This window comes from Carcharodon carcharias, chromosome 13 (assembly GCF_017639515.1).
Source record: "Carcharodon carcharias isolate sCarCar2 chromosome 13, sCarCar2.pri, whole genome shotgun sequence".
Lineage (NCBI taxonomy): Eukaryota > Metazoa > Chordata > Chondrichthyes > Lamniformes > Lamnidae > Carcharodon > Carcharodon carcharias.
This window is the reverse complement of record NC_054479.1, coordinates 54,969,347-54,984,573: the sequence shown is the minus strand read 5'-3', so window position 1 is coordinate 54,984,573 and position 15,227 is coordinate 54,969,347. Positions and strand designations below refer to the sequence as shown.

At 41.1% G+C, this 15,227-nt stretch overlaps 1 protein-coding gene across 2 annotated transcripts in view; it reads right to left on the bottom strand.

Annotated features, from left to right (window-relative positions):
- The window catches only part of LOC121285832 (paxillin-like), a 173,093-nt gene that overhangs the window by 137,652 nt on the left and 20,214 nt on the right, over positions 1-15,227 (bottom strand). The gene's annotated exons all lie outside the window — the stretch shown is intronic.

The following is a 15,227-nucleotide window of genomic DNA, read 5'->3' as shown; positions in this document are numbered from 1 at the left end:
CAAAGCCACATCACGCATAGAAAGCATTAATTTTATAGACACGACAGTATTTAAATTGGCACAAGACAACAGACACAAGTTAGCAACAAAAGGTCTTTCCAAAATAACTGACACACATTTCTACAAACAAAAAGCCATCAATCACCCTAAACATGCCTTCCGTGGACTGATGAGGTCAAAACTAATGCGTTTTCATCGCAGATGCACAAAGCTGGAAGATTTTAACCAGGCAATTGCTCCCCTTTGTACTGCGTCTCAGATCTCAAACTCAGATTTTAATTTAACAATTAATCTAGCATTGATATTTATCTAGCTTCAATTGCTGCTTGCGGAAGATGTTTCCAAATTTCCACCACCTCGCTCCTGAAAGATCTAGTTCCAATTTTTAGATTATGCTTCCCAGTCCTATCATGCACCTCATTACATTTTCTTTACTACAACAATGACTACACTTTCAAAGTATTTCCATTAACTGTAAAGCACTTTGAGATATCCTTAAGTCATAAAAAGCACTATAAAACTGCAAGTTGCTTATAACACAGATACAAAAAGAAAATAATACAACGTCCAAAGAATCACTTGAGGAGAGATTTCTTCGGAAGTTATTTGGCTCCTTTAATATAGTAGGTATCCTTCTCCAGTTTGAAGGCTCAACAGACTCCTGGCAAATGTGACCCACAAAACCTTGTCCTGGCATTGCCTGAATGATGCACAGCTCCAGTTCAAGTTGACAGATTGAGGATGCAAGTACCCCTTGTGGTCCTAAAATGGCGATGTAAGGAGAGGTGGAATTTTCCTGCTCACTGCTTCTGCAGATGGAGAAAGTGTTCTGTAACCACTCTCACCACCCGCAGGCATTCTCTCTTCCCCCACAACACCCACCCCCCCAGCAGGTAGTCGCTTTCTCACAGCCTCTCTTCCACTCTCCACAGGCAGCTATTCCATCACGGTCCCTCTCTGGTAGGCAGCCGTTCCCTCACAGCCGCTGTTCCATTGGCAGGCAGCCACTTCCCCATGACCTCTACCCCCCCACAGTGGGCAGCCACTCTCTCGCAGCCTCTGCCCCTTCGACAGGCAGCTGCTCCCTCGCAGCCTCTAGTGCTCCCCTACCCACTGGCAGGCAGCCACTCCCTCACAGCCTCCGTCCCCTCAGCAGGCAGCCACTCACTCATGGCCTCTCCCCACCAGCAAGCAGTCGCTCTCTCATGGCCTCTCCCCACCAGCAAGCAGCTGCTCTCTCATGGCCTCTCCCCATCCCCCCTTAAGGCAGCTGCTCCCTCATGGCCTCTCCCCCCGGCAGGCTGTCGCTCCCTTGTGGCCTTTTTTAAATTCATTCACGAGATGTGGGCTTCACAGGCTGGGCCATCATTTACTGCCCTTCCCTAGATGCCCTTGAGAAGGTGCTGGTGAGCTTCCCACCACCCAGCCAGGCAGCCTCCCCCGCCTAGTGAGCCTATCAGCAGCAAGCATGGGAGAGAAACAGTCTGTGATTGGAGGAGCAGCTCCTCACAAATTCTGTCACTTCCATGTACGGGGTGGGGAAGGATGACTTTTCTCTAAATGGCCGTCCCTGTGATTGAATTTTCCAGGGATTTTTGGGGGCTTACAAGTGTGAATTCGCCTGCCACCCCTGTATATTTTGAATACCGGTCCCAAAGTTGTAAAAGGTGCTTTAAAATGGAAGTCTTTTCTTTACTGTGCAATGAAGCAGGTAGGAACATTTTCCAGCAGGACATAGACTGGTGAAACAGCAGATGAAATTTAATGCAGAGAGGTGTAAAGTGATGCACTGTGGTAGGAAGAATGAGGGGAGGCAATATGAACTAAATGGTACGGTTTTAATGTGTTGAAAGAGAAACCTGTAGGTCTTTGAAGGTGGCAGGCCAAGTTGGGAGGGCTGTTAAAAATATATAGGATCCTTGACTTTATTAATAAAAGCATAGAGTATAAAAGCTAAGTTTTGCTAGATCTTTATAAAACACTAATTAGGCCTCAACTGGAGTAATGTGTTCAATTCTGGGCACCACACTTCAAGGGAGGTGTCATGGCTCTGGGGGAGTACAGAATTGATCTCCTCAAATGTTTTCAGGGATAAGGAACTTCAGTTATGCGGAGAGAATGGAAAAGCTGGGTTTGTTATCTGTAGAACAAGGAAAGCTAAGAGATCTGTTCAAAAACATGAATGGTTTTGATGGAGTAAATAATAAGAACTTGTTTTCAGTGGCAGAAGAGTCAGTAACCAGAAAAAATAGATTTAAGGTGATTGGCAAAGAACCAGAAGCGGCATGAGGGAATTTATTTTCACTCCGCAAGTTGTTATGATCTGGAATGCACTGTCTGAAAGGGTGGTGGAAGCAGATTCAACCATAACTTTCAAATGGAAATTAGATAAATACTTGAAGGGAAAACAAATACAGGGCTGTGAGGAAAGACCAAAGGATGGGATTAATTAGACAGCTCTCCTAATAGCTAGCTGAGGCATGGGGGAACTAATGGCATTCTTATATGCTGTAGCATTCTATAATCTATTATTCCTCATTCAATATAGAGTAAGGACAGCAGTGCATTGACAAAATTAGTACACTGATAGTCCCCCAAATACTGAAGTCATCAATCAATAGGTGATTCAGGTCACACATTAAAGTGTTCACTAAAAGCAAAATTGCAACTGTTCCCGTGTACAATTACCACCACACCTCACCCCCAAAACTGGTTCTTAAATTAACAATTCAAACTGACTTTAGAGTCTTTAGAAATATCAGAGGTTATGATTAATACAGAAATGAAAAAGGCATCCTAGCTCAGATAAACTCTTGTACTTCCTCAAAAACTTGTACCAGTTTTCCAAGCTACCAACCCACAGAGTAACCAGCACATATCTGACACATTTCAGTGGGTTCTAACAAACCCCTTTCTCTACCCACTTAAACAAGGTTACTTCTTGAAAAGTTGCAGAAACTGGACATTTTCTAAAGTAAATTCAACTCCACTGTGATTAAATACAGGGCTATATTTTCCAAAGAAAACATGATTATAACCACTGGAAGAGACAAATCACTGCACTGTTTCCTTCATTTTGACTAATGGCCTCCCACTTATAGCAGGTCGATAGGCTGAATCACGCACACATGGCTAGAGCACCGTAACTCGCTCACTCAGCAACCTCACATTGATCCTCTACACTACAGGGCAGGAACACACACAGTGACTCGTACGTACACTCTATGTACACCTGGAATACACATGCAGGCTTGCACAACTGACTCATGCATCCTGAAAGGTTGAAGCATGTACGCAAACTCTCCGTTCACAACAAGGTTTTAATTTTTAAACCTCTTCTCTGGCTCCTGAATCAGAAACAACAAATTCGCTTTTAGTCACTTAAGTGAGACAAACACCTCCTCCCAAAACAGCAAGTAAAAATTCGTCTCTGAGAGAAGATCAAGAAGTTAAAGAATCACCAGGTGAGACAATTGCAACTATTAGAGCACAGTGAAGATGGAAAACCTGAAAATACAATGTTTTAAATCAAACAAAATCTTCAGATTTGCAGTGTAATCTATACCCTCTCATTTTATCTATGAATTTAGCATCAGGAAACCACAAAGAATGGTTCTTTTGTACTGTGTTCACTTGCCTCTGCTAATGTGCAGTATGTCTGTCTTTCACGCAGACTAGATTGTATTTCTGAAACACTGCCCCAGGGTTTCGATGAAAACAACCTTTGAGATGCTCCAGTTTACCCCAGTATGAATGTTCTAATAAATAACTCCTCTGTTACAAATAATGACAATGGCCATTTCCACAAAACGTCAAGCACAATCCTGTCTGATGGTGTAAACTAAGAAACCCCTGGTTTTTGACAGCTCATGAACTTTGCACCCAAAAACTTCCTATTAAATTCACACTTTGACAGTAAATATATAATGTAGTACTTCAAAAGAACTATCAAAATCATTTTAAAATGACCAGACGCGATTCAAGTGCAACATAAACTTAATTCAGTGCATTCCTTCACTGCATTCCCTTAGAAATAACTGGAACACAAATATAAACAGCAGCACTTCTTTGCTAAGAGACTCCACAGAACAGCAAAGCCACAGGGGTGGAATATTCAAGCTTTCAGCTTCAGACAGAAAATGTTTCTGTTCAGCTCAACATGCCCTGCCACCCCCACATGACACCGAGCTATAATTCATGGAATGGATGACTTGTCAGGCCTGGACATGCAAACTGATCAGAACAATTTCCTGAATATAACGTAATATAATATAATGCTGCAGAGCTTACTGAAGCACTTAAATTTTAACTCACTAAGAAGTGGAAGGGAAGCCATTTAGCTCATTTGGTGCATCCTTCAATTTTGTTCCAACTTTCTAATAGCATATCTCTGCCCAGAGACATGGGGGGTGGGGGGGCAGAGATCCATTCTATAAAACTGATACACTCAATAATCTTGATTCATAATCCTATTTGAAGCAAGCTTCTGCCACTCTCAGTGCAAATGCAAGCTCCACCATGCCCAAGCCTGGCCTCACCTATGATTTTCACCACATGTTCCCCAAAATAAATGAAGTCAGAATGACAAGAAAGAGGTGGTATTCCAAAGACAGATGTCATCAAATGTATGAAACTGCAATGGACTTTCATTTAGAGTCTCAAATTTAAAAGTGAGAAGTGCACAGCTCGGCTTCCCTTTGTAAGCGCACATCAGAGATGAAGTATATGCTCAGCAATAGACATCCAGGAACTAATTTTTTAATAATTTCAAATAGGATGGGAAGAGGTTTGGTGCCTCTGTGGGTACCGTCCCTGCCTCAGAAGCTTCAGATTTAATTCCCACTCTGATGGTTGATGGCCACAGAAGGTGAGTTTAAAACATGGCTGAACAGGTTGATTGTCAATCAGTAAATCCTTCCAATAAGTCTATGGCAGGCAGTAAGCCTGGGAGAGTCTCCAGGTCAGCCCTGCTTGATGCATAGCGGCACACTCAAGCTATAGCCTCTGGAGACAGGTGAGCGACCCGCTCCAGGTGAAACTAGCTATGGAAACAGGCATAAGTACATGCTTTGCCTGCCTCATGTGTCATTAGACGCGGGAAAGTCTCTAAGTCTAAGTCATGGGATGTACACGTCACTAGCAAAGCCAGCATTTGTTAGCCATCCCTAACTGCCCTTGAACTGAGTGGCCTGACAGGCTATTTTAGAGGGCAGTTAAGAGTCAACCACATTGCTGTGGATCTGGCGTCACATGAGTCAAATAAGGACTTCCTTTCCTGGTCTCTATGTCAAAAAATGATGGTTTCATGATAATAGCTTTCAATTCCAGATTCTTAATAACTGAATTTAAATTCTTCCAGCTGCCGTGGCAATATTTGAATCCATGTCCCCAGAGTATTAGCCTGGGCCTCTGGATCACTAGTCCAGTGACATTACCACTATGCCACCACCTCCCCTTACTGCAGAGGCAGGGCAACAAATATCCAAAAACGAATCATAATGACAGAATAAAAGATATACTAGAGCTTCTCATACAGCAACAGAGTAATAAATACCCTGGAGCTAATTAAAGACACAGAGTAATAGATACTGGAAGTCAGTTATACATTGAGCGCAACCCCCACCCAGGATCTCATTACAAAGAACAAGGTAAAAGCTGCTTTTATGCCAGCACTTGGTGAGGTCTGATTTTGATGTCTTTAAGTCAGCCAACTCTTTAATGTTACATTACTTAACCCAGCTCTCTTAATCTGCAGCAGAATTGACAACCAAATTCTTTGTAAGTTTGCAATCCTACCTCCAGGAAAAAGGGAGCCACTTTTAGTACAAACATAATAGCAAGCAGTAGATGCTGGTGTCCCAGAATCCAACCTCACCCAGCAGCAAAATAAAAATGGCTTAATAGAGACTTAAGAGCTAATTACATAAAAACGGCTTGATAGATACACAGAAGTCAGTAATGCAGAGGTAACAACTGATACCTGGGAACTAATTACACAATCATTGTACACTGAATTAATAACACAGAAATGAATATTTAGGTGTAAATAAAACAGTAACTGTGATTGGTGCACTGGTTAGCACACTATCTTTTCACCTTAGGACCTGGCTTTAACTCGTCAAAACTAATGGGGGAGCAAATATTATCACTCTGCCAGCTGTAATGCCCCTTACAAAGAATATTTAGTGCTGGCTCAACAATGTCAAAGGACCCACAATGACAGCTGGTGAAGGAAGTAGAAATTTCATTGATCGAGTAAAAGTGCTTTATTGAGGCAGTGTTCAGCGCACACTGCCGAGGGGTATACCCCAATTTGATTGCACATCAGGCTCTCAGTTACAACCATTAATATGCCTAACAGCATAATCTTAAGGGTAAGGGCAGCATGAACGACCCAAAATCACTGCCTAGTGTGTTATTTTATATCAGTTTTGGATCTGTTTTCAAGTGTGGCCATCAATAGCCAATGTGTACTGTTTCATTAATTCACAGAAGTGAGCACACCATTGATAAATTAATGGTTGTGATGTTGGTTGGCATGTTTAAAAAGAAATAATTGGCAGTGCAAAATTAACAACCAATACAAACTATACTGAGCAGGCCGGATGCAGTCTGGTGTACTACAAGACAATTTCAAACAATGGAATTGGCATCAAACAGCAAGAGCAATGAACCATGTCAGAACTGCATGAAGCTCTTGGCTATGTTAGTCTGACAGCACAAGTAAGACTCTCTCATTAGGCACAAATTGGAAAACTTTCCCACTTCCCATGTTTATTATCATCAAGCGTTCCTAAAGCCACCTAACCTACTCTGCCCCAGCCCCAATCATACTGCACCCAGTATTGAGTTAGTGTATTGGATTACCCACTCCAGCAATCCAGTCTGCTCTCTGACTAAATGACAATGAAATGCCAGTTAGGGGAAGTTTTGTGATTTGGATCCATGTTTGCCAGAAACAGAGTGTAAATTATCCTACTATGTTTTATATTAGATCCTTTCAACCTACAGAAAGGGACTTGCATGTCTTCAGCCCCAGACAATATTTGAAGCCAGAAATGAAAGACTAATATCTAATCACTGCACTATCTAACCATTCCCCGGTTGTACTTAATTTTTCCTCACAATGGTACTCCCTTAAAAGTTTTTCCACAAATCAGGTCCTTAATAGGTCTTAATAATCAGGCTCTTATCTGCACCAGGAATGAACTGGACTCATAGGTATGATATATTCAACCAATCTGTCTGTATTTCACACACTCCTTGGGTCAGAAGCCATGCTGAAATAGGAATACCACGCTATTTTCAACATGTAAAAAACACATATGTCCCTTGGCAAATTCTCAGTGTCTGAATTGCAAATTTGCTATCACCCAACACCAAGCAGTGCAAAGCCATTCCTTTAAAAAGAATGAGAAAAGTAAAAGCAGTCAGAAGTTGGTGAAATGTGGCATGAAAGCCACATTGAGTGTTTATATTGCATAAAATGCATTCAGCGGACGTTACAGACAAAAGCAAATTCTCATCATGGTGAATGTTGTTCTGCACTTTTTCCATTAACCCTAAAACAGGTCAGAAATGATTTGACTGTTTTTCAAAGTAATGTGGAAATTCTGATCTGCAAATTTGTTGAGTATGGTGACCTTGCATTTGTGACTTGCAGTCTTAAGAAAACACAGGCCATATTTTGCAGCTAAGACCTCTCTGCTGTTGAAGCTCCCCTCCACTGCCCCAGCACATCACAAACAGTATTTCCTAAGTAAACACTGTTCAAAAAGCAGATTTTGCCAAGAAATGATTAAACAAGGAAGTTGCTGGGATACTGGATGAGATTAAAAATGGAGATACAAGGAAGGCTAGCAGTACTTAAGGTAGATAAGTTACCTGGTCCAGGTGCGATTCATCCCATATTGGTTAGTGAAGGAAAGTTAGAAATTGCAGAAGTGCTCCTTAGAAATAGAGGTGGTACCAACAAATGGAAGATTGCCAAGGTCACAGCTTTTTCAAAAAAGGGAAGAACGGCAACTACAGGGCAGTCAGTTTAAAAGCCAGTGGTCGGGAAGCTTTTAGAAACAATAATGCAGAAGAAAATTAACAGCCACTTGGGCTAACAACTGAGCACCAGCATGGATGCGTTACGGTCAAATCATGTTAGACTGATTTGATTAAGATGAGGTAACAGAGAAGGTGGGTTAGGGCAGTGCAGTTCATATGCATATGTGCCGGTTTAATTTTGTGGTCACCGGTGAAGCAACACCATTGTCGCTTCTCAAAGAAAGCTGCCCACAAGATCTAGGGATCTCTGGTGTGGACTTCCCAGTTCCTGACATCAGTTTTAATCTGGTGCCAAGGCAAAAGGGTCTCCAGGTGTCCAGCTACCATGATGTCATCAGGTAGAGTAAGCAACCAATCATATCGAGGTATTCCCATTGACAGCAAACCAGGAAGTAAAAACCTCAGAACCCTAACCATTAATTTTAATTTCTAAATTTTACAGACAGTGAAATAATTCCTAGTGTATGTCCCAATCATTTAAAGTGGAAGCTAACAAACTTTTAAAAAAAAAATATATGGAATTTAGCATAATGGAGAATTTTTTTGACATTCAACAAAAATAAAATTCTTTCAAGATCAGTGAGAATGCCTTAACAGTAATCACGAACTTGGTATACTGTCAAACTCCTAGTTACAACTCATTTAAAATGATGTAACTTTTTCAAGAGCTTTTACAGCAAGACAGAGCGCAAGTTCTCGTCAGTTCAATGATTTCTAATTGATTGCAATCTGGGCCCTTAACAGCGCACCCTCTGGAGAAGCACATAACTACAGGCAGCAACTTCTGAATTTCAAATGTGTGGACTCCAGAAGTTGCTGTAAGTTTTTGGAGGAGTTATGGCATCTGCACACTGATAGTTTTGCTATCATTACTACCACAAAATCCAGTCCGTTAAGTCTTGTTAGCAAGGGAGGCGATGGCGTAGTGGTATTGTCGCTGGACCTAGAAATCTAGGGTAATGCTCACAGCAGATGGTGGAATTTGAATCCAATAAAAATCTGGGATTAAAAGTCTAATGGTGACCATGAAACCATTGTAAAAACCCATCTGGCTCACAATATCCTTTAGGGAAGAAAATCTGCCATCCCCGTGTAACTCCAGCAATGTGAATGACTCTTAAATTATGAACTATGGGTAATAAATGCTGGCTGAATAAAATAAACTAAAGTCCATGCAATAAAAGAGACAGTAACAGCATTAATACAAAATTGGCTAGGTGACAGAAAATTGAGTTATGAACATACGAACAATTTGGCCCCTCGAATCATTTAATAAGATCATGGCTGATTTGAGTAACCTCAAATCTGCATATCACCTACCCCTGGTAACCCCTTTGCTTAACAGACAAGGATCTATCCACCTGTACCTTAAAAATATTCAAAGACTCTGCTTCCACCATCTTTTGAGGAAGAGAGTACCAAAGACTCACGAAACCTCAGAAAAAAATTTTGCCTCATCTCCATTTTAAAAGGGTGATTATTTTTAAACAGCGACCCCTAGTTCTAGATTCTCCCACAAGAGCACATCCTCTCCACATCCACCCTATCAAGACCCCTCAGTTTCTTAAAGTTGCCTCTTACTCTTCTAAATTCCAGCAGATACAAGCCTAGCCTGTCCAACCTTTCCTAAGACAATCTGCAACTCTGTACTAGCCTGGTCTCTGAACTGCTTTCCAATGCAACATGAAAGCCTGTTTTTCAGACTTGAGGGAGGTGTACAATGGAGTTCCCTAAGATTCTGTACTAGGACCAGTGCTGTTTATAATATAATGACTTGTTTTTGGGGGGGGGGGGGGGGGAGAGAAGAGGTCTTCAATAGGCCATACCATTCAAGGCAATCACAGATGATCTTCTGCCTCAACTCCGTATCCCTTGATTCCTTGACAGACCGCAAGTATCTTTATCTCGGCCTTGACTATATTCAATGGTGAAGCATCCTCAACCATCTGGGGTACGGAATTTCAAAGATTCACAGCCCTCTGAGTGAAGAAATGAAGTGGGCTTACAAGCAATTATGGGATTAAGATGATTCTTGAATGCTAATTAGGTGTAAAAGCAACAAAGTGACTTTATTGCAGAAGTGAGAGTCACACAGTTTGTTTCAAGAAACAATATCACAGACACATCCCCCGCGGACAACCTGCTGGTATTGCAAGATTGGTACATAGCACCCACTTTGATCCTGCAAGTCTATCCTGGACAGACACTAGTGCTGATGTTAATTCTACAACTGAAAACAATGAAGCCTACCAAGGTGAGCTGTCCCTGACTCCAAGGCTGGTGTTTGCATGGAGGATTTCTTTCCTTCCTCGACAGGGGTGAACGGATGCTGTCTGGGGCGATTTGATTATGACAATTGCCTTCTCCATTTCTGAATTAGATTACATGTTGGGGGTTATCCTGTGTCATTGTTGTGATGTCCTAAATTCCAGTCCTTCTTAATGGTATCAGTTCTGTTGTAGGCGGTACTGTGGATTGTAACGCAATTAGAATAGTATATAAGCAGGTTGAAACTCTGCTTTGTTGAAGATGTCTCCTGGTTTACCAGTAGAGATTGTCTTCCCACTGGTGTAAAAAATAATGGCTGCTCAATGTTTGAACAAAAGACCCTGTGTTGAATGTTGGTTTAAAATACTCCACAATAAGAAATTTATCCTGATCTGAGTCCTAAATGATTGGACTCTTATCCTGAGACTGTGCCCATGTCCTAGATTCCCTAACCAGGGGAAGATGATCTCGCAGAGGCTACTCTGTCAAGCCCCCGCAGAATCGTGTATGTTTCAATGAGGTCACCTCGCAGTCTTTTAAACTCCAGAAAATATAGACCCAATTTACTCAACCTCTCATCATAGGACAACCCTCTCATCCCAGGGACTAATCTAGTGAGCTGTCACTTTACTGCCTCCAATACGTATGTCCTTCCTTAAATATGGAGGCCAAAATTGCACCCAGTATTCCAGGTCTGGTCTCACCAAAGCCCATGTTCAATTGTAGCAAGGCTTTTTTATTTTTGTACTCCAATTCCTTGGTGCAATAAAGGCCAACATGCCATTTGCCTTCCTAATTGCTTGCTGTACCTGCATGCAAATTTTGTGCTTCTGAATGAGTGCACCCAAGTCCCTCTAAACATAAACATTTACAAGTTTCATGCATTATAACAATATTCTGCTCTTCCATTCTTATGACCAAAGTGAATATCCTCACACCTCCCCATATTATATTCCAGCTGCCACTTTGTTGTCCACTCACTTAACCTGTCTCTATCTCTTTCCAGCCACTTGGTGTGTCCTCCTTACAGCTTGCATTCCCACATGACCTGTGGTTCCCACTTTCCCTCTCCCTCCTTCCTTGAATAGCAGTGTTACATTTGCTAACTTCCAATCCACTGGGCGAGATAGAATCTAGGGAATTTTACACATCCACTATCTTGGCAGCTATCTGCTTTAGAACCCCAGAATGTAGACTACCTGAGGATTTGTCGGATTTTAGTCCTTTTAGTTTCTCCAGTACTTCTTCTCTACTGATATTAATTACCTCAATTCCTCACTCTTATTATCCCCCCAGGTTACCCTCTAATTCTGGTATGTCTTCTACTGTGAAGACAGACACAAAATATGTGTCCAATGTCTCTGCCATTTCCTCATTCCCCATGTCTCCTGTCTCCAAGCGGCCAATGTTTATTTTAGCTGCCCCACTCCTTTTTATATACACTTGTAAAAGCTCTTACAATCTGATTTTATATTCCTGACTAATTTACTCTCATTCTATTTTTTAAATAACTTTTTGGCGGCCCTTTGCTGGTTTCTAAAACACTCCCAATCCTCAGACTATTATTCTTTGCAACATTATAAGCCTTTTCTTTTAATCTAATGCTATTCTTAACCACCTTAGCTCGGGCAGAGACGGTAAGCGCAGTTGGCTAGATGGCTAGAATGTGATGCTGAATGGCGCCAACCATGCAGGTTCAATTCCTGTACCGACTGTGGTAGTTCATGAAGACCTGCTTCCTGGCCTTCAACCATGCTTGCGGATTGGTACGTCTCAAGCTATATATAACCAATTGTCTCCCTCTAATGAGGAGAAATGCCCATGGTCCTTTGTGGACTATGGCTAATTATTAATCTTAGTAAAAGAATGGATCTTTTTTAGTTTGTGAATTTGTAATGGAATGTACTTTTGTTGAACATTTTTGAGTTGTTTCTTTAAATGTTTCACACTGTTCACTTACCGCCTTACTTTTTAGTTTATTTACCCAATCAACCTTAGCCAGTTCTCCCCTATTACCTATGTAATTGGCTTTGTTTAAGTTTAAGATTCTTGTGTGATTGGAGTATGTCACTTTCAAATTTAATATGGAATTCAATTGTATCATGATCAGTATTTCCCAGAAGATCTTTTACTAATTAACCCTGTCTCATTGCAGAATACTGGATCTAAAATAGCTTTATCCTTACTTGATTCCACAACATATTACTCTAGGAAACTGTCACAAGCATTCTTACAAACTCACCTCTCAGACCACCTTTGCCAATTTTACATGTCCAGTCTATATGAAGCTTAAAGCCCCCACAATTATTATTTTTTCTACATTCTTTCATGGACATCACTGGCGAGGCCAGCATTTGTTGCCCATCCCTAACTGCCTCTGAACTGAGTAACTCGCTGGGTCATTTCAGATAGCAGTTAAAAGTCAACCACATTACCATGGATCTGGAGTTACATGGAAGTAGGTAAGGACATCAGATTTCCCAGATAGGTTTTTACAACAATTGACGATAGTTATCATGGTCACCATTACGGTTTTATATACCAGATTTATTAATTGAATTTAAATTCCACCAACCACCTTGGTGGATTTTCAACATATGCACCCAGAGCATTAGTCTGGGCCGCTGGATTACTAATCCAGTGACATTTCCACTAACTACCATCTCCCCCACATTGCCTTTATGACAAGCTCCAATAATTTCTTGTTTAATGCTCTGTTCAACAGTATAACTATTGTTGGGGGGGCTATAAACTACACCCACCAGCATTTTCTGACTGTCTCTCCAACCAAATTGATTCTACTTCCTGAATTTATGAGCCAAGACCCTTTCTCATTAATGTCCTTGTGTCATCCTTCCCTATCAGGGGCACCCCTCACCCTTTTCCATTCTGTCTGTCTTCGCGCAATGTTGTGTACCCTGGAATATTTTTCTCCCAACCTTGGTCACTTTGTAACCATGTCTCTGTAAAGACAATTAGATCTAATATAAACTACTTATCTTTACTTGCACCAATAGTTCATTTAACATATTATGGATGCTTTGTGCATTCAGATAAAGAGTTTTTAATTTTATTTTTTACTAATATTCTCTGCATGAACCTTACTCACTGATGCACTATTTCCATTCATATCCCCCTTCCTGTCCCAGTCTGCCTGCCTTTACCCATATTGCTACACTATTCTAATGTCTCAATTTTACTCTTTGGATTTCTAAATCTCCCTACACTTGAATTCTTCTTCGCCCTGTGTTAGTTTAATTTAGCCCTAATTATATGATACAGGTTAAAAAAAGTAGTTAATAAAGCATATTGGATCCTGGGTTTTATAAATAGGAGCATAGAATAGAAAAGTCAGGAAGTGATGCTAAATCTATATAAAACACCAGCTCTCCCCCCAGCTGGGGTATTGTGCCCAATTCTGGACACCATACTTTAGGAAGAACGTAAAGGCTTTGGAGGGGGTACCAAAGAGATTTACCAGAAGGATTCCAGGGTTACAGTTATGTGAGCAGACTAGACAAGCTGGGGTTGTTCTTCTTAGAACAGCAAAGGCTAAGAGGAGATTTAATAGAGGTGTTTAAAAGCATGAAGGATTTAGGTAGAGTAAGCAAAGACAAAGTATTTCCAGTGGCTGAACGGTCGAAAACCAGAGGGCAGATTCAAACTATTTGGAAAAAGAATCAGAGGAAACATGAAGAAAAATGTTTTTATGCAACGAATGGTTAGAATTTGGAATGGACTGATAGATTGGCAGATACAGGTTCAATAGTGGCCTTTAGGCGGAATTAAGTAATTATGTGGAGGAAAATATTGCAGGGATATAGGGAAAGAACAGGGAAGTGGGAGTAACTGGATTGCTCTTTGAAAGAGATGGTGGAGATTCAATGGGCTGAGTGGCTTTCTTCTATGCTGTTTTATTATGTGATTCTATGTTGCAAGTGGTCTTGTGATGGGGATTGAAGCTAATCTGTGAATTCAACAGGATGCCAAGCTTTCACATAGTCTAGTTCAACATAGATGAGTGGCTAAGGAAGAGGATGGAATAAAGTCATAGGCCAATATGGCACAGGAAGAGGCCATACAACCTATCAAGTCCGTGCTGGCTCTCCGTAGAGCAATCCAGTCAATTGCATTACTCCAATCTATCCCTGTAACCCTGCGAGTTCATTTCCCTCAATTTCCCACCCAATTTCCTTTTGAAATCATTGATCATCTCTGCTTACCCCATCTTTGTAGGCAGAGTGTTCCAGATCATTACCACTTGCCACATAAAATAATTCTTCCTCAGATCTCTGTGCATCTCTTACCCAAAACCTTACACTTCAATGGCAAAAGAAGAGAGTTTACATGAGATTAAAAAAAAGGTGGTTTGGGTCTTTCCGTTATTGAGCTGATGTAATGTTTGATTAAATCACTATTTCCTGCCAGATCGACAAACAGAATGACCGAACAGACCAGGATGAAAGGAAATGATAAAGAGATAGAGCTGGGTGTCATCAGCATACATAAAAAAACTGACCTCAAGCCTGTGAATATAGGCAATATATAGATTAAGAAGAGGGGTTAAGGATAGATCACTGGGGAACTCTGGAAGAAGTATCTGTTGGCTACTTTCAGACAAAGAGTGGAACCACATGAGAGCTGGAGGAAGTTGGCGTGGTCAACTATGTCAAATGCTGCAGAGGGGTCGAGGAACACAAAGGAGATAAAGTAAGAGGGCAGGGAGATAAGATTAGAACAGACAGCTGCAACAAAAAGCTGGCATCAGCACATTAGGCTTGAGTGTCCTCCTGTGCTGTAAATTAAATGGTTACATGATTCCTTAACAATCTAAATGGTGAGTTGTGTTACTTTGTCTCTAGTTATTAGAAAGTGCATGCAGTAATATAAAACAGACAACTTGT